Source organism: Gallus gallus, chromosome 1, assembly GCF_016699485.2.
Source record: "Gallus gallus isolate bGalGal1 chromosome 1, bGalGal1.mat.broiler.GRCg7b, whole genome shotgun sequence".
NCBI lineage: Eukaryota > Metazoa > Chordata > Aves > Galliformes > Phasianidae > Gallus > Gallus gallus.
This window is the reverse complement of record NC_052532.1, coordinates 41,558,712-41,582,779: the sequence shown is the minus strand read 5'-3', so window position 1 is coordinate 41,582,779 and position 24,068 is coordinate 41,558,712. Positions and strand designations below refer to the sequence as shown.

General features: G+C 37.4%; 1 long non-coding RNA gene across 1 annotated transcript; it reads right to left on the bottom strand.

The window, feature by feature from the left end:
- Positions 1–16,928: 16,928 nt before the first annotated feature.
- LOC121109174 lies at positions 16,929–19,623 on the bottom strand. Its single transcript, XR_005844291.1, has 3 exons — positions 19,523–19,623; positions 19,269–19,324; positions 16,929–19,172 (listed from the first exon to the last, which is right to left on the bottom strand). It is a non-coding gene; the product is annotated as an uncharacterized LOC121109174 (long non-coding RNA).
- Between the last annotated feature and the right edge of the window lie 4,445 nt (positions 19,624–24,068).

Here is a 24,068-nt window from a genome sequence, read left to right as displayed (position 1 = left end):
GTTGCAGTTCCATGCTCATAAAGACTTTTTATACTGAATAATAATATTGTTGCTTTAACATATGCTTTTAAAGTATAGCGTACCACTTTCCAGCATTATAGGCACCTTCCACTTACTGTGCACACTGTGGTCTCAAATATTTTGCTGCTTAGCAGCATATAGGTACAACACTGGTTAGGTAAATTACTGTGTGCTATTACCATTGTTACCACATGGAAACCATGTTGTTTCTTTAGTACTTGGTATGGTATTTCCTGGTAATACCACAAAATGGTGCCTGTCAACGCTGAGTTATTAAGAGCTTTTGTGATATTTGGATATATATTTTTTTAATTATAGTTTCTGTTTACACTTTGATAGCTTTTCTAAAGTAAATAATAAACAGAGATGTCTTTTGCACTATGTACATAAAAGGAAAGGCTTTGCCTGCTGTATGTTATAGCCTCCCAGGATTCAGATCAGAGAGTTGGCCTAATTTGCTGTCATTTAAAACCAGATGTTTTTTCTGGCACACTGTCTTGCAAAAGCAACAATGATATCCATCAGATGGTACTCAAAGAAGCTTTAGAGAATTAAGTTAGATACCACAAATAAGTAGGGACAATGAAGACTAAAAATAAATCTTAAAGTGAGCTCTGATAATCAAGATTTTTTTTCTCAACCATTTACTATATATTCCGAGTTCAAAGGAGGACTTCAATCAACTTATGCAACAAGTTGGAGAGCTGTTACATGCATGAAAGAAAACCAATACCACCAAAAAAACTAAGATAAAAAAAGTACAGATTTGTACACTAATTTATACAGATCAAGTTGTCACACAAAACAGTCACTCCTTAATCTGAGTTCAGTGTAAACCTGCATGCACTGAAAATTTGGCTGGAAAATCTAAACACAACTAGAAGGTTACATTCGCAATTAATTTTTTACTGTTTCTCTGTGCTTCTGAAATAGTCATCTTAGAGGAGCATGTCCAATATCAGCCTCTGGTCCCCTGTATTCTTTACAGATAAAACAGAATAAAGGGAAGGATACTGGCATTAGTGTGATTTTTTCTCCGTCTATTCTCTAATTATATTTGCACAGCTGGCTCTATGTCACACTGAAGAATCTAAATGTAGCATCACAAATACATGCAAAATCACAATTTGGTGGATATGCTCACCAGTTACTTGATTAAACTCAGCTTGAAGTAATCTCAAACTGAAAATTCTACTTTAAGGATGAATCTATTTACCTAAACCAAGCAAATCTATTAAATCATGAAAGTTGAAGTGCTACATGCAGAAATTTTAGACCTTTGAAATATATCATTCATGAAGGTATTGTTTTAAAAAAAAGAAAATGCAAAAATTTATACTTTAAGTCATACATCAGAAGAAAGCTCTAAATTCCCGGCTGGGAGAAATATAACTTAACTGTTTAAACAGCATACACTTCACTAGAATGTTTCCATTCTGAAATAAAGTTTAGCTGAGCAAAAAAACTTAGAGCAATCATTTGAGTAGATGTGAATAATTTTAAGATAATTGTTAGAAGAATTTGGAAAAAAAAATCTAGGAAAAAAAATCTATCCTCAAATAAAAATTGAGAATTATAAAAAGCCCTTCAAAGCTCATTTTGCAAATGAGAATTTTAATTTCAAATAGAGAAATGTTAGAATCACAGCAATGCAAAGAATAATTTTCTGATGATAATATGAAGTCCAGAGAAATATATATATAGCGCTAAACACAGCATACAGTTTAACAAAACTTAAAAATATTCAACAGGAAGAACTTGTAACTTTAACTCAAAGCAAAAAATAGTAAATATTATTAAGTGGGACTTCTCCCTCTTCACTCTGTACAATCTGTTAATCCTGAAGTGTAAGACAACAGAACTAGGAGCTGCAGAGTTAATGGGGATAAGAAAGGAAAAGTCTGCAGGGGAAAACTGCCTCTGAACGTAACAGAAATTCATTCTGAAACTGGACCCTCTTCATAAATTTTGATTAATTATGGCCATGGCAGCAGTTAAACGTTCTTCTCTTTGTCGTTTATCTCAAAATTTTAAGTCTGCCTTTTAAGGACATTTTATCTTTCTTTTTACCTCTTTCTCTCACAGTGAGACTGCTTCCTCCTCATATTGTTTTAATCTCTAGTAATCCATCTTTGTGCTTCCTCAGTCTCTGATCCTCACCCCAAAAATTCTAGAATAATTAGAGGTCTCATCCATCAGACCTCATGTGAACAGCATGAAAGAAAGCTGCAGTAATTCAAAGCTCTGTTTGCAGCACTATGAATGGTGCAGTATTTTCCCTCCCAAATAGTGGGGTGCCACCAGATGCATTACAAAACATTTGCTTAAATTTCTCAGATACCTCTGAGAAGACCTTTCCATATACAGAATTACTATTTCTAGGCATTATACAGCTGTATAAAGATAAATGTTCCAAGATCTCTGTCATCCAAAAGTCAAACATGGGACAGTGCCTCATAAATATGTACCCATGGGATATGACACTGATGTGGTTTTGAGTAACTAAGCTGCACAATTACTGTTTACAAATGTCCCCCTGGATGTTGTTCAGATCCTCATGTAAACATTTAGTTTGTTTATGTGGTACATATTAGGATCTGATGATTCTGGAAGAGAAAAGTTAAATTTGCAGTACACTAGAGGTCACTAGAATCTCTGAGACAGCCTTGTACAAAATTTTGCTGTACAATAAACTTAAAAAAATATATAAAAATTTCCACTAATTTTGATAAGTTTAAACAAGTAAAAAGTCTGTGACTATCACTGATAGTTTAGCTGTAAAACAGAAATGTTTCTCTCTTTCTTCTTTGTCTGAAGATTCATACATAATTAATCTAATCCATGGTAATAGACGTTTGAAAAATAGTGAAAAATTTTTTTAGGTGACAAGATAAAAGAAGTGGGAAAAGAACACAGATGCGTACACACACACAAAAGACATAAGTTAGCTGAGGGGAGAGTCATAGAAAATTTTGTCTAGAGAGATATTTCTTTTTGAAATATCTGGCAAGACCTCCTTCTCCTAATAAATTTGATTTGTTGTGTTTTCAAATGCCACCACAGGACAGAAAATCCATTGGAAAGCAGTAAGCAAAAAATTGTAACAAAAAGTAAAACAATTAGCTTGTAAGGGATTGTACTGTGACACTGGTCACACTAGCACACTTGTTAAGTTACATTAAGATTGACATGAATATTTTGAAAAAGAACATGGAGGCTAACAGCATTTTCAAATTAGTAATTCTAAATATCTAAAAAAAATGGTAAGTATAAAAAAAACCATAAAGGAAAATTATAGAAATCTTAGCCACCATATCACACAGTTATGCTTTGATTGAGTGCTCTATATTGTACCCCATCTACAATATCTCTTTTCTTGGCCGTTCCCTTGAGGCACTTGGTCCTTTTATCACAATGGCTAAACTCCATGCAGTCAAGACCGTTAATGCAGAGGGCTAGCCTACTCCCTCTTTTCTTTGCCTCTCTCTTTTGAGGAGCCTGTAGCTATCCATCTCAGCACTTATATCAGGTGAGCTTTCCCACAACGTCTCACTGAGCCCTATTATATCATAGCCTTAGACACAGCTAAAAATTTCAGTTCCCCTGGCTTATTTTCCATATGATGTGTCTTTGTATAGAGGCATTTAATTTGCGCCCCTACTGAAAGTGACTTGCTGGCTGGGATTCCTTTGTGCTGCTCTTCAGATTCTATTCCATGGACCCCTGCTCTTTTTCCTGTTTCTAAGCAGACACAGTTGAAGCTGCTTTAAACATTCGGGACAGCTGAAAAACCTGGGACAGCTTTACATTAAAGCTCTCTTCACCAGATTAGCAAGATGGTGTAAAAAACAGTAAAACAAAGAATCCTGAAACAAATTAGTTAATAACAGACTGACAACATTCTCTTATTCTGCATCCCACCAGTTTCAGCTGTCCTCAATAAAGTAAAAAAGATTAACCTGGCGAGTCTGAGACAGAGCATGATTCTGATGCTCCCACTTGCCCTCTGGAGCAGCAATTCTTCATTGATTATAGACAGAGCCTAAGGAATCCATCAGTGCACTTAATGAAAGACAGCTGGAAAATAGCTGAATGAAATACAACTTATCTTCTGAGATAAAGTTGTGAGGCAAAGATGAAATTAGAAGTGCCATGTAGTAACCAATCTAACTAGTCACTGACTGTGACTGAATAGGCCTGACAGATTGCAGCTGACAGGAACTAAGCCTTTCCCTGTTAGCAGAAGATGCCAACTGAGATGAAACTCAGAGGTTTCATTAGTCGGAGTGACAGCACAGCTAAATGGTTAGGATTGTACCATTGGACTGTATAATTTCTGATTAACAGCAGCAGCAACAGCAAAAATGTACGTATATGATTTGTAGTCTTCAGTTGAAATCAGAGACTCAGAAATCTTATTAAGAAGTGGCCAAAAAAATGCTAAAAAATTTATGAAATTTGAAAATATTACCAAACACTGAAACATTTCATCTGGTAACAATCATCTACCCAAAAATAGTGAAGAAACTTCCCAACTTTTGACAGTGTACAGTTCCACTTCTCCACTGAAAGAGAGATGGATTCTCAGTTCTTGCCCTTTTCCTGCCTCAGAAAGAAATCTCTCACCATATTTAATATATATACTTATTAAAATCATGTTGGGGTATTTTTTTTGGTCAACAGTAGTTCAATTTCTGTACAGTGTGTGAATGTTAAGAGAACTTAGCATTTTTGTATCGTGGGAAAAATAATTCAACAAAAATTCTGTCAGCAAAGTAAACAGAAATGAACTACAGCTTTCGTAAAATTCTTTTCAGCATTTGGGCTCTAGCTAAAATATTTCAGTTTTCAAATCATTGATGAGAAATGTTGCCTTCTAAAACAAATGCTCAATCCACATCATTTCCCTAAAAAAACATTACCCTTCTCTCCCCCTTGTGTTCTTTCTCTAAAATCTTTTATTAAAAGCTTTGAACACAAGTAATAATGTAATTTTAATCTCAGATTTCATATAAGGTATTTTTCTATTACCACCTTTCCAATGTAGTTGATATAACGTATATGAAAATCCTAAGGAAAGATCGTATCTGGTGTATTAAGCAGTTTAATATACATTATATTTGGAATGGGATTGGCATTAAGGACAGACAGCTTCTGTCCTGGTAACTTCCTGGTAGCTTTAGCCGCCACTTCTGGAAAAAAAGTGAGATTGCCACTTCATTGAATAAATTTAACCTCTATGCTGCTGGGTAACCATGAAGAGGAAGACAGACAAACTAGGAGGGATGCTGTAACCATGGTGGAGATAGAATTTCCTGAAAAGAAGCAAAGTTAAATATTACAAGTAAATGTTTTTACAAAATGTTCCTGAAATGGATGATCTTTTGTTTTTAACCTATAATTTCTTTTTGTTGAATTTCATTTTGAATTCAGTAGGAAATGGGAGGAAAACAGAAAGCAAATTAAATAGTATACCTTATGAAAACATCACACATAAAACAATTATAAGGAAAATGTTTATACAGAACAAATTGAGATATTTTATAAAAATGTGGCCCTACTTAACCCTTCAGATCTCTGGTAACAAAAATAATGAATTTTTTGTTTATTCATATTTCTGCACCTTTTCTCTAAATTGTTTGGGATGAGTGTGTTTTAAGTAAGGATAATTTTCTTGTTTCCTCTTCTGCAAATTTATGAATAGTTATGTAGTGTCAAATTTCCTTTTCCACAAGATGGAGAAATGTTCAGTTAGTGCCAAGAAGTAGAAGAACAAAAATAAGATTTATTTTTAATATCTTTAGTGTTTCCTGCTATTTACTATTTTATTAAGATACTTCTGTTTTAAAAATACCTAATAGTTATCAAAAGTGAAATTCATTTATGGTATCACAGTACATAATGATGCTAAAATAATTGGTTTCTCTGGCCTTACAAGCATCTACCTTTCTCCCATCTTCTCAGTCTTTTGCAGTTTTCTGTAAAACTAAAGAAATTCGGGAAAAGAATTACCACTGAGCTGAAAGGTACACCATTTTTCAGCCCAGATATATGGTCCAGGCTATTAAAAAAATAAAAATTAAACAAACAAACAAACAAAAAAAAAACACAAAAACTTCTCAGGATCAAAGAGTTCATAATATAAATTCAGGTACCACATTTCTTATAAGATATAGAAGAACAATAAAAATGGTGGGATTCAGTGATCTCATTTGACATTTTTGGGCTAGTCAGTAAAAGCATATCATCAGAGTCTGTAATAGATTTAATAAAAGCAAGTATTTAACACCATGAAGTATATACTATAAGATGAGAAATACTGTTCTTCTAAAAAAGATTAGTCTGCAATTTTGAGTAACTTGACTTTGCAAGTACTGAAAATTCACTGGGAAGTTCTGCAGTTCTGAACCAGCTAGTGAACAGAGGCACATCCAAAGAGTCATGTCATATTGTCTACTTGATAACCTGCACAAATCAAAGCAATGAAAAGGCTTGTTTTGGTTTTCTCATTGTGAGAAGGAAGAAAATAAGGCAGGAAGGAAGAAGGAGTATGGGAAGGGAAGAGGTGGGAAGGAAGGAAGAAAAGAAAAAGGAATTCCCAATGAGATTGTTGTTTCTGAGGTTATGTATCAGATTAATTTTATTAATTCTTAAAAATTTTACTATGGTAGGATAGATAATTGTTTTATATATATGTATGTACATATATGTCTATATATATACACACATTGTAGAATTCTTCTTCTAAGCAAGAATATAGAAGATGCCTCCGGTCATACACAGATAGTCAGTGTTTTCCCTACTAAAAGACAACTAAAAGAGGAATGTAGCATGAGTTTTCTGAAACTACTGACATTTGAGTTGGAATACAGAGCCTCTGGGTCCCGGAGTCTGACATATATAACGATGCAGAGTCTCAAGTGCTGAAGGAAATGGCAAGTTTTCTGCTTCCTTTTTTTTGTTTTGCTTTTTCAGAATTTTAAATAGATCTCTTTTTATATAATTGAACAACAGTGAAAAAGCTAAGATCTTCATCAGTGCCTGTGGGTTTGCTGCTTCTCCCCAACACTTTTTATTCTTCCTGAGCCTAATGATCAGTTATTTCATAAAATCATAGAATGGCTTTAGTTGGAAGAAACCTCAGAGATCATCTAGTTCTAACTAGAACTAGATTTTCATCTATGAGGATCCCCAAGTCTTTATCTGCAGAGCTGGCCTCAAAGAGTTCTTCTCCCAGTCTGTATACATATCTTTGATTGCACCAACCTAAGTGAAACACCTTGCCCTTGATCTTGTTGAACCTCATTATGTTCACATGGACCCATTTTTCGAGTTTGTACTGATCTATTTGGATAGCATCCTGTACTTCTGACATACCAACTGCACCAGCTCAGCAAGTTTGCTGAGAGTGCACTCAATCACACAATCTATGTCACTGACATAGGTAGTCCTATGGAACATTTAGACATAGATAGATAGTCCTATTTAACAAACTTAATTTTCTTTAATTCCAAAGTTACCCATCTAGTAGAACAAGAGAATCTCACTGATGTAATTTTTAAAATTTCAGCAAAGATTTTGGCACTGTTTCTCACAGTATCCTTCCGGACAAAGCATCTGCCATACAGCTAGACAAGAACATAATGCAGTTTAACAATTGGTTGATGGATTGGGCTCAGAGAGTTATAGCAAACAGAGTTACATCAGGCTAGTGGTCAATTGCTAGTGGGGTTCCCCAGAACTCCATTTTTAGGGCCAGTTCTCTTTAAGGCTTTTGTCAATTACTTGGCTGCAGGCCTGGAAGATATTCTAAATTATTTTTAGGGATGATGCTGACTGAGGGATGAGAGGCTGCAGGGCAGTCCGCAGGTCTGAGGATTTTCCTTAACAGAAAGCTGAACATGAGTCGAACAGTGTGCCCTGGCATTCAAAAGGGTGAACTGTTGCATCTCTGTTGCATCAGTAATAGCATTTTTAACCAGTTGAGGAAGGGGTTGTTCCACTGTGCTCTATGCTGCCTTGGCCTCATCCTCATGTATTGTGTGCAGTTTTGAGTGCCACAATATAAAAAAGACATAAAAACTATTACAGAGCATCTGAAGGAGAACTGTAACAATGATGAAGAATGTAGAGGGAAAAAAGTATGATGAAGGGCTAAAGTCACTTGGTCTGTTCAGTCCAGAGAAGGGGAGACTGAGAGGAAGCCTTACGGTGTCCTACAACTTCCTTGTCATAGGGAACAGAGAGGTAGGTGCTGATCACTTAACACTGGTGACTAGTGATGTACCTAAGGGAACAGCATGGAGCTGTGATAGAGGGCAGTTACATTATGCATTAGGAAAAGCTTCTTCACTGTGAGAGTAGTTGGGCACTGGAACAGGCTCACCAGGGCAATGAACATGGCACCAAGCCTGCCAGAGTTCCAGAAGAGTTTGGACAATGCTTTCAGAAATATAGTTTGATTTTTGGGTGATTCTGTGTGGATCTGGAAATTAGACTTGTGGGTTTATTCCAAGTCAAGATATTCTGTGATTCTATTATTCTGTGATTAGAATCAACTACAGAATAGCATGGAGAGTCAGCTCCGGTCAGCATCTGAGTGCCCACTGCCATTTGTTCTCCCTTCAGTGGGACAGAATAGGAAGAGAAAAAGTGAAGAAAAAAAAAATGTAGGTTGATATAAAGATTAAAGACTGAAGGAAAGAGGAAAAAGAATAAGTGATATAAAAGCAATCATTCATCACTTCTCACAAGCAAACCTATGTCCCAGTCAGCCTCTAAGCAGCAAGCACTTTGGAAGATAATGATATTAAATACTGTACATCTTCTAAAATCAAACAAAATCAAATTGATTAGTCATTATGAAGGACTTAAATTTTAAAAACAAATTCATCCATTTAAAATCTTCCTTTGACATCACTGAACGTAAACCAGACATCTCCATCATGTTTATTTGATATCAGACAATAAATTAGAAAGTATGAAAAATCAAAGCTTTTAATTCTAATATTGTCAATATCCTTTTATTAGTTGGAAAACTCACCTAACAATAATATAAACAGTACTAATATTTACTGAAATAAAATACCAAAAAAATTACTTTAATTTCATTATTTCTCATGTTTCTTATGGAACTCTCTTCCATATTTCCAATTTATTCCAGTTTAATGGGAGATGAATTAAACATTATTCTTTCAGACATTTAGGAAGTGACCAAGCAGACAAAGCTTCCTGTCAGTTAATTATTTTGTATGCTCTTTAAATGCTAATTTCATCTTTGTTTTTAAAAGAACAAGAGGAAATATAAACAGAAGTCCTAAAAAAGAGAATTAAGTCTTGGGATATCCTGAAATTACATTGAATCAGATATCCTGAATTACATTGAAATTAATTAAATTCCAACAGAATAGAGAATGAGGTCCATAGGAAATTAGATTTGAAGCTGTGTTAACTAGAAAACTGTATTTCCATGTTTAAAAATGAGTAATACTTACTTTTTTCATATAGCTTGAATGAATAAAACGCAATGCAAATGGTTACAGTCATGCATGCCTCCCAAGTGACAAGACTGTAAGGCATATTTTCAAAACTTTTCTTAGAATAACTCTGAACCTAGAATATCTGGAGCTCTGAAAGTTGTACTGGAATTCATCACTGTGGTATTCCATTATTATTAACATTTAGGAACTCCTTCTACGTTGCCAGAAGACCAAAATTATAATTAGAGATAGACTTGTAAAATGGATTTGCCTATATCTCCATACTTAAGCCTGCATACTCCTTTCCTGGTGCTACTCACAAATCCATAATTGTCGGGCTGGTGGTAGTTCTTTGAAAAAGAAACAGAAGATGTAAATTCTTAAACCTTAATGATATGAAACATACAAAGTTCACATTCTTTCTATAGCACAGAGAACAAAGTCGTGAATAAAGAATAAAAAGTGTTTGAAAGTTTTACTGCACAAATTTTCTGAGCTAACCTTCTGCTGCATTTGGGGAAATATTTCCTTATGATGGTTCTCTTCTGAAGCCAGAACAACGTATTCTTAGACCCAGTGAGGAATTGGCCAATAGAGCACTTAGAAAAATCAGAAAGAGTTGAAGATTGATGTAGTGATTTAGGAAAACTATATACAAACTGTAAACACTTAAGTTATGAGCTATCTGGATGCTGTAACATTTCTACTATAAACTAACTATCCCTTAGGACTGGTTTTAATCCAAATCATTTCAGCAATCTACTTTACACAACTAGGCAAACACACTTGGTGAGATTTAAAGCAGATGTGGAAATCACTGACCAGAATGAAGAGTCCAGAATACCTCTACTTTTCTCCATTGATGGAGCCAACACATTAAGAAATTATGGTAGGATTGATCTGTTCTTGTGGAACTATGATCATTTTTTCATATGAATAGTGTGGCTAAGGAAATACAATGTCAAGCACTATTGCTGCACTTGATAACAAAGTATTAAAGACGGTGCTCCTCACTATCCTTCCTTACGTTCTTCACATTCAATTCATTCCATATAGAGGAATTGTTAACTATTTAGTGGCCTTACCAGTAATTTATTTCAGTGAGTAGTGGAGCAGCAGTAGTGGAGTAGCTGTCAGCAGCTTAATAATATCATTAATGATATTATGACCCCTCAGTATTTTTGTTCATAATAAAAAAAAAATCTGTATCTTTCCAGTTTCTTTCTTGCAATAATTCACTGCTAACATTTCTGTCTAAACTGATGGAGTGAACTAAGTAGTAAAATCATATCTACAAATACCATATACACAAACAATATATACCGCTGTCTTATGGACAGAATCACTATTATAAATCACGGCTGGTATTATTATTTCAATTTTCCTGCTAGCATGTCAGACATTTTGGCAGTATAATTCATTTTAAATTTTCTGAGTCAGCAGAATTTCCTTTGACTTATAATTCTTGCTATTTTCTAGTAAATATATTTCTATTTTCTAGAAATTTTGTTCAAAAAATATACCTTCTTCAAGTTAAATTTATTTAAATTTCACATTTTCAATTATATCCACCTGAAGGTGCAGAATATCTACCTTTTTATCTCCTTTCCTTCCCTTCTTTCTTATCCAGAAAAAAAGTTAAAGCATCCAAAGCTGATATGCAGACCAGGAGTTTCTTGTTTATTTGTATCCTCACTCTCATCCCCCTACTGTGTCCCAAATACTGCACCTCTAAGGGACCAATAAATTAACTTCTTAGCACAGCTCACTGAAGTTCCATTCAACTACAGAAGGTCAGCTGAATTAAATAAGATGACCTTAATTTCCAAACACTAGGGCTGCTCTGAAAGTAATGCTTCCTATTTTATTATGTTAGCCCACAATGTCAGAGGTGGATGTTGGTGGTATGGCAGTATAGACTGAACCTTCTCACTAGTATTCCATTACATTTTGTTGCTGTGTAACAGACGGCAGTAGAAGGGCTGCCTAACAAAATGGTGTCTGACAGGGAAGTGCGTATGAAACAAAGGTGTGTAATTGAATTCCTTCATGTAGAATAAATGGCACCCACTGGCATTCAGTGACACGTGCTGAGTGTTTATAGCAACCAAACAGTGGATTTGAGCAAAATTAGATAGTGGACGGTGTGTTTCAGCAGTGGTGACAGCAACAGAGGTCACTTCTGCTGGTGTGAATTTTTACAAGTGCAAGCACGCAAGCTCTTGTTTATTGCTGGTGAAAATGCATAGCTAATGTTGGTGACCATGTTGAAAGACAGAGTTTTGTAGCTGAGATTTTGCTCTATCAAATAGTGTTATTGTGCTCTTTATAGCCATTGTAGTTTCCACAGAAATAAATAGGAGGCATTACTTTTGGAGCGACCAACATACACTGCATGTTTATGTCTACATTTTCTCCTAGAATTGCTTGGGAAGTTTTACACATTCAAAAAGGATTTCTTTTAGATGAAAACTCCATACAAAGCCGAGGACTGTTGTAAAAACAGATTGTTAATGCACATGCCAGAATATCAAGCTAAATAAATTTATGAAATATACCAAAACATCAAGAAGCTGAGGTACAGAGTGCAGCTGCTGTTGCTTAGTTACACTCAGATTCACTTGAGGCCATTTTTCTTGCTACTGATTTGGCCACTTTATTTAGAATACCTGGTTTATTGCACAGAGAGACTCACTGAATTGTAGCCTTAGGAATGTATAATTTTTGGAAAATAATGTTTAGAACAATCAGAGAATCTCTGGAATATAAGGTCCAGATTCAAGGTCAAAAATAGAAAAATTCTTACTGTTTAGAGTAACATATGTATATATATATATGTACATTTCTGACATCTTAAACAGAGCAATTCTTAATGCTTTATATCCATAGATTTTATTGCTTTCTGTCCTCAGAAATACTTTTTATGGAAAAAGATTTTTATTAAATGGGTTCTTTTTAATAGTTTTCAACCATATTTAAGACCATTTCTGTCAATTTTTGCTGCTTTTGAACAGAAAAACAAATTCTGTGTGATTGTATAACTTTGATGCTATTGTCTAGAAGAGGGTGGACATAGTTTACAGGCTGACTACTTTGGTAAGACTGGATAACTAAGGACATTTCATATGCTTGTTGCAGATTTAGTCATCTCAGATACAAGGTTTCTATATTTCTCTGAAAATTCTCATTAGTGTATCAAATATCTTATGCATGCATTCCAAATAAACAGGTGTGAAGGAAAAACATACCTTTTACCACATCCTTTACTGTGTGCCATCCTTAAGTGAAGCAAAATGACTTTATTCAAGATTTAGATTTAGTGATTTATTAAATGCATATAAACCTGAAAAAGCACGCATTCTCAGTTTATTTTATTTGAGAAAATATTTACTGTTTTAACTTTTTATTGGAGGAAGAATAACACCTGCAGTTAATCTTTTTTTAATGAAAACTACAAAATGGACAAAGCTAATCAAAGATGTGGTCAAAAATCAAAAATTTCTCTTCCCATTAATTCTGGTTAAGGTATGTAAAATGAAGTGGTTAAGAAGCAGAGAAGACGTTTCAAACACCTAACAATGCAAATCTTAGTGACTGAGAAAAACAGGTAAAAAAAATAAGAGAAATGGAACATTATAAGAGACCTTAAATAGATCAGGGCTGTATTAAAAGATACTTGTTGTGAAGGGAAAATAGTGAATGTGAATTATATTTGTCCTCGAAGTACAAACAAACAAACAAAAAAAAAAAAAAAAAAAAAAGAGAGAGAGAGAGAAGGAAAAAAAAAAGCCTACAGCATCTAGCAGTTTCTCAAGCAAATGGAAGTGAACAAAGGTACATAACCAAGAAAGGAAAAATAGAAGGTATCACTTAATCTCTCATCACATTATCTAGAACTGAAGAAAGAAATCACCAATGTTTTGGATCTTGACCATCTCATAGAACCTAGCCAATTTAAGACTGTAAACTGGAGACAACATTTATAATTATCAATTGCCATTCTACAGTTTGAAGACTGGAAACTGTATTATGTATCAGATTATATACCACAGCTGCAACAATCCAATAGTTCAGCACTGCCAAAAGACATCTTGCCTGACCAGATTCCTGCTCTTGCCTCCAGATACATGTTCTTGACACTTTTATTGTGCTGGATCCAATGCATGCTGGGCCCTCAGTGAGATGATTCACTGCTCTGACTAGAAAATCAATCTGGCAGTCATCAGTATATTTTATGGCAGACCATGTTGCTGATTTCAGTAAAGGATTGCACAAGTGCCAGAGCAAGGAAGGATTAAAACAATGTGCTGGAGGTGCAGAGTTGCCTTGTAAGAAAATTCTTCTATATTCTTAGCTAAGTATGAAGATTAATGTTCAAGTGTTTTATGTCCTTGCTTGTGAGAAATAAAGAATTTCTGCAGAAGATTATACCTGTGATAAGTATTTTAACAGCAGGAATTGTAACAAACAACTGTGTAAAGATATGCAGCACCAGAGGCATGGACTCAGATGTAAACAATCTAAATCATTTATTGGAGGTTCATACATCCCTTATACACATTCACAAGTTTTCTCTTGTAACATTTCCACCTGCCTTTACACATCAATGAAACATTCCACAAACACTCCTTAACCTTGCATGCAGGCACTTATCCAATCAGAGTCATGAGGAGTTGTTCCTAGCCATGTGTCCTTCCTCCAATCAGGGTCGTTATCACGCAGTCATCATGCAGCTTACTTGATTTTGTTTTTCTTCTTCTGGAGGTGTCCTCAGTTCTCAGCATTCCTTTCTCATACCATTTATCTTGTTCCACAGATTCTGCTCTGTATATTCACATATGTCACTTTGATCTGTTCAGAACGCTTATTGCAGGGGTCCCTTGGGAGTCTCTCCTTAAGGATAAAGGGGTCCGGGAAGCCTGGACACTCCTCAAGATGGAAATCTTAAAAGCACAAGAACAGGCAGTTTCCAAATGCCGTAAGGTGAGCCGCAGGAGACGAAGACCAGTGTGGATGAACCGGGAACAATTGTTGAGACTCTGGAAAAAAAAGAGAGTCTATGTCCTCTGGAAGAAAGGACAGTCTACTTGGAGAGATTACAAGGAAGTTGCTAAGGTATGCAGGGAGGAAGTTAGGAAGGCAAAGGCCCAACTTGAACTCAGATTGGCTACTGCATTAAAAAGGAATAAGAAATCCTTTTACCAATGAGAATCTCCATCCTTTACTTGGTGCAGCAGGGAATATGACCACTGAGGATAAGGAAAAGACTGAGGTCCTCAGCACCTTCTTTACATCTGCCTTTAATAGGCAGATCAGTTATCCTCAGGGCACTTTATGCCCTGATCTGGAAGTCTGGGATGCTATGCAGAATATACCCCTGGTGATTCGGATGGATACAGTTAGAGAGCTCCTCCTCCATCTGGACTGTCACAAGTCCATGGGACCAGATGGGCTCCACTGTAGGGTACCAAGGGAGCTGGCGGAGGTGATTCCTGAGCCACTCTCAGCCATCTACCAGCACTCCTGGTCCCAGAGGATTGGAGGATTGCCGATGTGAGTCCCACCTGCAAGAAGGGCCGTAAGGAGGATCTGGGGAACTAAAGGCCTGTCAGCCACACTTCAGTACCAGGGAAGGCTATGGAGTAAATCATCTTGGGTGAGATCACATGGCACATGCGTGGCGTCCACGGGACCAGGCCCAGCCAGCACGGGTTCATGAAAGGCAGGTCGTGCTTGACCAACCTCATCTCCTTCTATGACTGGGTGACCAGACTGGTAGACGAGGGAAAGGCTGTTGATGTAGCTGACCTGGATTTCAGCAAAGCGTTTGACATGTCTCTCACAGTATTCTCCTGGGGAAACTGGCTGCCTGTGGCATGGACAGGTATACCTTCCTTTGGGTAAGGAACTGGCTAGAGGACCGTGCCCAGCAGGTAGTAGTAGTTAATGGAGTCAAGTCCAGCTGGCAACCTGTTACAAGTAGTGTCCCCCAGGGGTCGGTACTGGGGCCCATCTTGTTTAATATCTTTATTGAGGACCTAGATGAAGGGTTTGAGTGTACCCTTCGTAAGTTTTCAGATGACCCCAAGCTGGGAGGTAGTGTTGATCTGCCTGGGGGTAGGGAGGCCCTTCAGAGAGACCTAGATAAGCTGGATTGCTGGGCTGAGGTGAATGGGATGAGGTTCAACAAGGCCAAGTGCCAGGTCCTGGCCACAATAACCCCATGCAGCTCTATAGGCTTGGAGCTGAGTGGCTGGATGACTGTGAAGGGGAAAGGGACCTGGGGGTGTTGGTTGGTGCTCGGCTGAACATGAGCCGACAGTGTGCCCAGGTGGCCAAGAGGGCCAATGCCATTCTGGCCTGCATTAGAAACAGTGTGTAAGGCAGGAGACGGGAAGTGATCATCCACCTGTATTCAGCACTGGTGAGGCCGCACCTTGAGTATCATGTTCAGTTTTGGGCCCCTCACTGCAAGACAGATGTTGAGGCCCTGGAACATGTCCAGAGAAGGGCAACGAAACTGGTGAGGGGTCTGGAGCACACGTCTTGTGAGGAGTGGCTGAGGAAGCTGAGATTTTCAGTCTGGAGAAGAGGAGGCTCAGGAGAGACCTCATTGCACTCTACTTCCTGAAGGGAGGTTGTGATAATGAGAGGTTTGGCCTTTTCTCCCAGGCAACAAACAGGACCCGAGGAAATGGCCACAAGTTGTACCAGAGGAGGTTTAGGTTAGACATAATGAAAAACTTTTCCTCTCAGAGTATGTTCAGGAGCTGGAATGGCCTGCCCAGGGAGCTGGTGGAGTCGCCATCCCTGGCAATGTTCAAGAGGTGTCTGGATGAGGTGCTACGAGATATGGTTTAGTGGCTTCCGGTAGCAAGGTTAATGGAAGGACAGTTGGACTAGATGATCTTGTAGGTCCTTTCCAACCTTCGTGATTCTATGATTCTTTCTTGTATTCCCACAAAGATATGTGGTTTTTAATAGGTCTCATAAAAGAGATGGCAATACAAACTCTGATGGCCTGCTTCCTCTGAAGAACTCAGTGCTATAAATCAACTTTGGGGGGAAAAAAAAGATTGTCCAGACAGAATTCCACCATATAGGCTAGAATTACCTTGATTTGAACATGAATAATTGCACATCTGATCTGTTTATGTCTGCCATTTGAATGTGTAGTGTGAGTACATGTGGAACACAAAGGAAAAGGAGGTATGAATCTTGGAAAAATTTCAGTTCATGAGGCACATGACTTTCCCATGCATAATTCAGTGTAGTCCTTAGCTAAAGGAAGCACTGCCAGAGTTGCTTTGCATATGGTGTAAAAGTGATATGCAAGGAAGAAGTCTGATACTACTTTAATCTTTACAGGAAATAAGAGAAAAGAGATTCTTTTTTTTAATATATTATTATACACATTATAAATAAGGAAAACATTTTATAAAATATTATATTAAAATTTATTATATTATATTGCATTATATTATTATTTATTAATTATTATTCTGGAATTATTATAATATTTATAAAATACTATTCTGGGGAACCCCACTGGCAATTGGCCACTAGCCTGAGGTAACTCCATTTACTATAACCCTCTGAGCCCAGCCCATCAACCAATTGTTCAAACACTGCGTTACTCATTTGTCTAGCTTTATGACAGATGTTTTGTCCAGAAGGATATTGTGAGAAATAGTGCCAAAATCTTTGCTGAACTCTTAAAAAATTACATCAGTGAGATTCTCTTGTTCTACTAGATGGGTAACTTTGTCATTAAAGAAAATTAAATTTGTTAAATAGGACTTTCACCTCCTGAACCCATGTTGGCTGTGACCAATAACTGCAATGTCTTTCAAGTGTTTTTCAGTAACTCCTAGAATAATCTCTTTGATTTTACCAGACCCTGAATTTAGATTGCTGACCTGTAATTACCAGAGTCTTCTTTCTTGCCCTTCTTGAAAACTGAAACTTTGTTTGCCAGCTTTCAGGCAACTGGGACCTTACTAATTCATTACCTGAGTAGTCTGAATTCTACTCTCCAAACATTCAGTTGGTGGCAGCTTTCCCTCTCTCATCACAGATTTTAAACTTGACAACTTCATAGTCACTATGGCCAATAAGACTATCAGTTCCTATGTCACCCATGAGAATCTCTGTTTACAAGCAAAAAATCTAGGATTGCTTTTTTTCCTTGTTGGCTCCCTTATTTCCTTTATCAAGAAGCTATTATCAAAGTGACTTAGGAATTTTCTGGACCTGTTTGTATCAAATGTGAGATATTCCCAGTTAACACCTAGGAAGTTGAATTCTTCCATAATGACAGGGATGGCTAATCTAGAGGTGTCTTAAATAATTTCTTAAGTAATAATTCACTGATGTCAACATCTCAGCTGGGTGGGCCATAGTAGAGCCCGCCACTGACATTCACTTTAGTTTGCTTGTCTTACACAGAGGATCTCAACCTATTCATCATTAGCTGTGAGGTCCATACAGCCCAGCTATTCCCTCATACACAGTGGCATCCCCCCAAATTTTCTGCTCTACCTGTCCCTTCTGAAGTACCCAGAACTATTCATCATGTCTCTTCTCACCAGGTTTCACTTATGTCATTGCTGTTGTAAGTCTGAAACTGAGCTAAGAATTATAGCTCCTCTTGATTGTCCTTCATGCTACATGCTGTAGAAACATTTCAAATGTGCTTCATTATAACCAACACATTGTGGATTAGACTGAAGGATCTCACTAGAATGCAAATCCATGTGTCTCACTCTAATTAATAGGAGGGAGAGAAGGTTCTTTGAAATACGTATACCTGGCGTGACATTAAGAAACAACGGTCCAGATGTTGGTCTGACCAGTCTATTACAAAACTTAATAAGGGAGATGGGGAAAGGGAGGACGGACACTATTACCGATTGCGGTGATGGGGAAGGGAAAGCGAGCAATAGAAAAGATAGGAAGAAGCAAGAATTGCGTAAAGTGGGGATAGTCACGACCAGGATCTGGCAGTAGTCCCATTGCACGACGTTCTGACAGTCCTGGGCAAAAACGCAGGGGAAGAGCAGCAGCAACGTGGCTGATTTTGGGCAACGAGAAGGTGCAGGTATCGAGTAGGTCCAGGAAGAAGTCCAGGCGGAAGCAGCAAGTCTCCAGTAGCAGGCCCTGGAGAGTCCGACAGCATGCAGGCCTTTCGTAGTGAGGGATCTGATGGCAGACACCCCCTCGGGGGGAGAGCAGCAGCAGAGGAGCCATCCTTAGGCAGCAAGCAGGTAGAGAACAGAGCAAGTCTAGAAGGGAGAGGCAGGTCATGAGGAATTTGTTGTCAGAAACCTGCCTTCATGGTTGTTGGACCCTCTTTTATCCTCCTCCTTCTTCCCTGCCTACATGACATTCCCGGGCACTTGGGTAAGGGTCATGTGAGCACCCCCCCACCCCACCCCACCCCCCGAGATGGCTGTCTCCCTTGAGATAAGTCCACACAAAAGACTTTTTCCTGGCCATTTAGCTGCCACTTATCTCTCTCTCGTTGCCCCTGGCCTTGTCCATCTGTTGTCCCTTCAGACAAATGATTTCCCAATCCCTGGTCAGGACTTGCTTGAACTTGTTCATCTGTGTCCCTCAGCAAGTCTTGAGGCAACGGCGTAAAAGAATGACCTCTTACACCATGTTATATCACTGATGGACAAAACTTCGAATTAGGGAGAGTGTTTTCCATCTTACTGCTACTCAAATTGTCAGATATGTTTATTAAAAGAAAGCTATAAATATTACCAGCTTCTGTCTGCCATCAGGGTGCTAGAAAATTTGGAAGTTCTTTATTTCCATTGCTGGGAAAAGAAAATAAATTTGTAAAGTAGAGTTATACATTCCACACACAAACTAAACCTTTTTGATGCATCCTGTATAACTTTGTAGTTGATTGTATGTAATGTCACCAAATTCTTGTCAATATCCAACATGAACGACATGAATGACTGTCCTTCCTGTTTTCTAATGTGATGCTGCTCTGGCTCAGTTGTAAATACCTTTGGCATCCCACCCTGCTGATAGCTGTCACGGAGTTATCTAGATAAATCTGTGCCCATGACAGGGGGGCAGTAGGCTCATGGGCCCCCTGGCTTCCTGAAAAAAAACAAAAACAAACAAACAAACAAAAAAACCGAAGCAGCGGCAATGATCTAAGAAGGAGAACTTATTTTACTAACTATGATGTTGGAATGCAAGATGACACAATATAATACAATCTAATTGAAAATAAGGATAATAAAACAAATGAAATGAGAGAGAGACCGAAAGAGCGATAGACAGAGGGAGAGAAAGAGAGAGAGAGAGAGTTTCCGAAACCGAAAGCCCTACTTGATGAAGGCTTGGAAAGCACACCCGCTCCTCTCCCTGGCAGCAAGTGAAAGCGAAAGACTGTGCACAACCAGATGACGTATCTTCCGTAATGTATCTTTCTTCTCTGACCGTGAGGTCCTCTGGGATACGTAGTTCTTCTTCTCTTTTGTCCGTGACGTTATGATGTGGAATACCAATAGCAAAATTACAAAACCATGACATTAGCTCTCAAAGTCCTTTTCTTTTTCCTTTTTTTCTTCTTTTTTCCTTTGCATTTCAGTAGCATTAGATCGCATAAGATTTGTTCCGTCTGAAATTTCTGTGTTGTTCTAGTGCTTTCTAAATGATAGCTGTTTTAAATGTTTTATCAAGCTATGCTCTAAAAACTCCACTTCAAATCAAATATTTGTCTTTATATCTGTTGTTACCTGTGGAAGGCAAACTTCTATCATTTCTGTTGAACAATCCATAATTTGTATCACTCTCAGCCAATGTCAGTTAGAAATAATGTCTCATACAAGATTCTGCTTACCTATTATAAATTAGAAAAGCACTTTTGCGAGGCTCAGTTAATTGAAAGTAGCCCAGCAGAATTACTCTGAGAATAATTATGTATTTTCACCCTTGGTTTTTGTTAATTAGTGGGCCATAAAACTGTTCTTCCTCACCATAATCTCTTTGAAGTTCAAATAGGTAAGATAAGTTTAATTCATCTCATTGTTCTTTCAAGTTTTAACCAGATAAAATTCTATTTATTATTTTTCTTACCACAGTGCATCCTTATTTCTAACACATTGTTGTGGTCATTTCCATGTCAGAATGATTTGTCTGATGTTTCTACAAAGATTCTGCTTCTGGTAGTAGGTAATAAATTACATTAAAATATTTATTAAAAATATGTGTATATATAATTATTCTCTAGAAAAGAAAAAAAAAATACAGATATGAAGCATCCTGACAGTGATACCTAAAAGCCTCTCACATAGCTCTCCACATAAGTTTGAAGTTTTTCTTTCTTATTGTATCAATATATTATCATGAAATCTCTGGTTTAAACTCAGCATTTCAGAAAGTTTCAAGGTGATCAGATCTTTGCAGTCTGATATATCAGCCCACATTCTGTAGTAGCAAGTTTTCTATGTCTGTGAGGGCTTTAGTCAAATTTCCACTGAACTTAATAATGCAGAAAATCTGAATGTTTTTTGGGGGGTTTAAAATGATAAATTACATCACACAGAGTGATAAGGCATCAGCATATTCTGTATTTGATTTTTTCAACTCATATTTTTCTTTATAGAGAACAATAGATTTTTGAAAAGATGAAATAATTTAATGGCTAGTGTTTTCATAAAAGGTGCTGAATTTTTGGCGTGTGGGGCAAAATGAAGTGTATAAAGTTGCTTTGTCCAGTAAGGGAGTGGAAGTAGTGTTAATTAACACAACAGCAACATGGCTGATAATGCGATATGCTAATACAAAAAGCAAAGATGGAGGAAATGTTTCTAGTACCACCAATAGTTACCAAGGAGGTTCAATTACTCTACAGTTTATGTATCAGTAGAATTTTCCAATATAGGTTCTATCACTGTAAATCCTGTAAATCTCTCCAATGCCCTCCTCTGTGTTTCACTTCATAGAGTCACTTGCCGATGTCTTCAAAACACATTCTCTGAAACAAGTTTTTAACAATTAATTTAGGAAATTAAATGTTCTTTCTCTGGGGCACAATTTAGGATTGTTGAACATTTATAGTTCAGTAAAATCACTTTAACAGAATATGCTAAGGTGCTGAGAGGGCTAAAGCAACTCTCCTAAGAAGACAGACTGTAGGAACTGTGTTTGTTCTACCTGGAGAAGGGAAGGCTCCAGAGAGACCTCATTGCAGCCTTTCAATACTTAAAAAGGAGACCAGCCTTCTTACACAGTCTGATAGAGAAAGGACGGGGGGGATGACTTAAAGAGAGAAGATTTAGATTATATATTAGGAGGAAATATTTTACTAGGAGGATGGTGAGGCAATGGAACAGGCTACCCAGAGAAGATGTGGTGCTCAAGTACAGGCTGGGTGGAGCCCCAGGCAGCCTGATCCAGTGAGTGGCAACCCTGACCAGGACAGGCTGCTCAAGCAGAGTTACTGTGTTCACTGTATCTGTTGAAGTTCCCATGGGAATAAAAAGGAGGCATTACTTTCAGAGCAGCCTACGTATATGTAGCCCAAGACAGTTCCTCTTTACTCAGTGCAGCCCAGACCAGCCAAAAGCTTGGACACCTGTGGATTGTCTGTTTTCTTTCTTCATCTGTTTTCAGTCCTTTGGTTAGAATTTTCATCAACTAGTTGAAGTTAGGATAAGCAATTTTGTTGGGGAGAAGTAGAGTACGTGTATGTTGGGAGAAGAACAGGAAAGACAAAGAAGACTCCCAGGCTGTTGTTTGTTCATTTGTTTTTTCCTAAGATTTAATTTTAACACCTTTACACAGCTTGATTTTTCTTTCCCACCTCCTTTTCCTCATTTACCCACCACTGAAGCAGAACACAAGAGGATGTTACATTTCATGAAACATATGCTATGAATAGCACACGTGCCCTTTTGGCTGTAACATCTCTGTTTCCAGGACTCTTACATCTGTCATAGGCTGAATCATCATCCTTTGGCTGTACTTGCTGTGCAGGCACCTTGTAAATTATGTCAATAAAACTTTGCAATGGGATTCTCATAGGCCTCCCAAAAATTGGCCTCACTTTGGCTGAGCTGGCAAGAAATATATACATTTCCTAGCTGTCAGCTACATTTTGCCAAGGTCCACAAACAGCAGCTTAGGAATGGAAGTGTAAGAGGGCCTTTGCACCCTTCTGATCTCAATCCACCTGGCTCCAGATTGTTTCCTTGTGTGACCTTGAGATTATTACCAGTTGAGCCAGCTGGCAGGAGTCTCAAAGATATTTATTCACTTCAATTTCAATCTGCAATAAACCTCTTGCCAAATAGGCCTTTACCCAAAGCCATGGACATTCTTTGAAAAGTACTTGAAAACTGAGCTTACCAGCAAGACAAGATGAAAAGTGATAGGAGAGGCTTCTGTCAGAAGTTTCCATCAGAAGCTATGTTCCTTTAAGGTGCCTGTAAGCATACCTAAGTACACAGTAACAGCTCGCTGCCTCCATGTGGTTGCCTTATTATAGTGGCATAAAGACAACAAACTGTATTTTGTTCTGGACATTTTGAATAGTGCTTCAAATTCTTACAATACAAATAGGATTCTGGAAGAAGTTGGTTCCTGTTTGAACTGATCTTTTATCTGGTTTCTGACACTCACATTCATACATTTCTGTATTTACCCTGAATGACTGCCATGCACATAGCTACTGATAGCAGTGATCTTCTGGCCACAGGGATCTATGAAGCTAAGGCAGGTGGTGGAACAGAGAATGTGAGTTATATGTTGATTTACTGTAAGTTACCTAGCAATTTGTATTGTAGAATCATAGAACTGAAGTAGTATAACACTGGCACTATTGAAAGTTTAATTAGTTGATATATATGGAGTAATTTTCTCCTATATTTTTTTTAATGTAAACAGAACCAACAGAAAATAGTAGCAAGTGTTAGTCTCACAGTTGCATAGTATCTTGCATGTGGCCCACACATTAATGGAGAAACTGGAAGCAGTTTCCTATCTGTAGATCAGAGCAAACTCCTCCTCCATGTTCTGAATTCCTACTGGGGGGCATTCACTGATTTCAGCCCCTTATCCATACTCTGGGGCTGATGACAGAATAGCTTAATCTTTAACAACACCTTTTTTTTTTTTTTTTTTACTTTCATTGCCTACACATGATTCATTAGAGAGGTTTGTGCATCTCATTTGTCTGTTTTCTGCAGTTATATACTTTGGTTTAATAGGAGATACTATATCTCCTGTATCTAAGTTTATCTATGTTTAAACTACTAGTGTTTTGATACAAAAATGTGTGACCTTTTTGTGGAATACAGTAAAACCTTTTTTCAGTTTGACACTTTCTTGAACTTTGCATGGAAATAAAAAGTTCAACTTTATTTAGATCTTAGTGGTTTCAAAAACTTAGAAACGAATATCCAGATGGTATAAAGGTATATTATACATTAAATCTTCAATGCTGAAACTTAATGGTCCATTAAGATTTTCTTCAAACATCAGATTCCTTCAACCACCTCACATGCTTTTTGAATAGGGATCATGCCATGTCTCTAACTC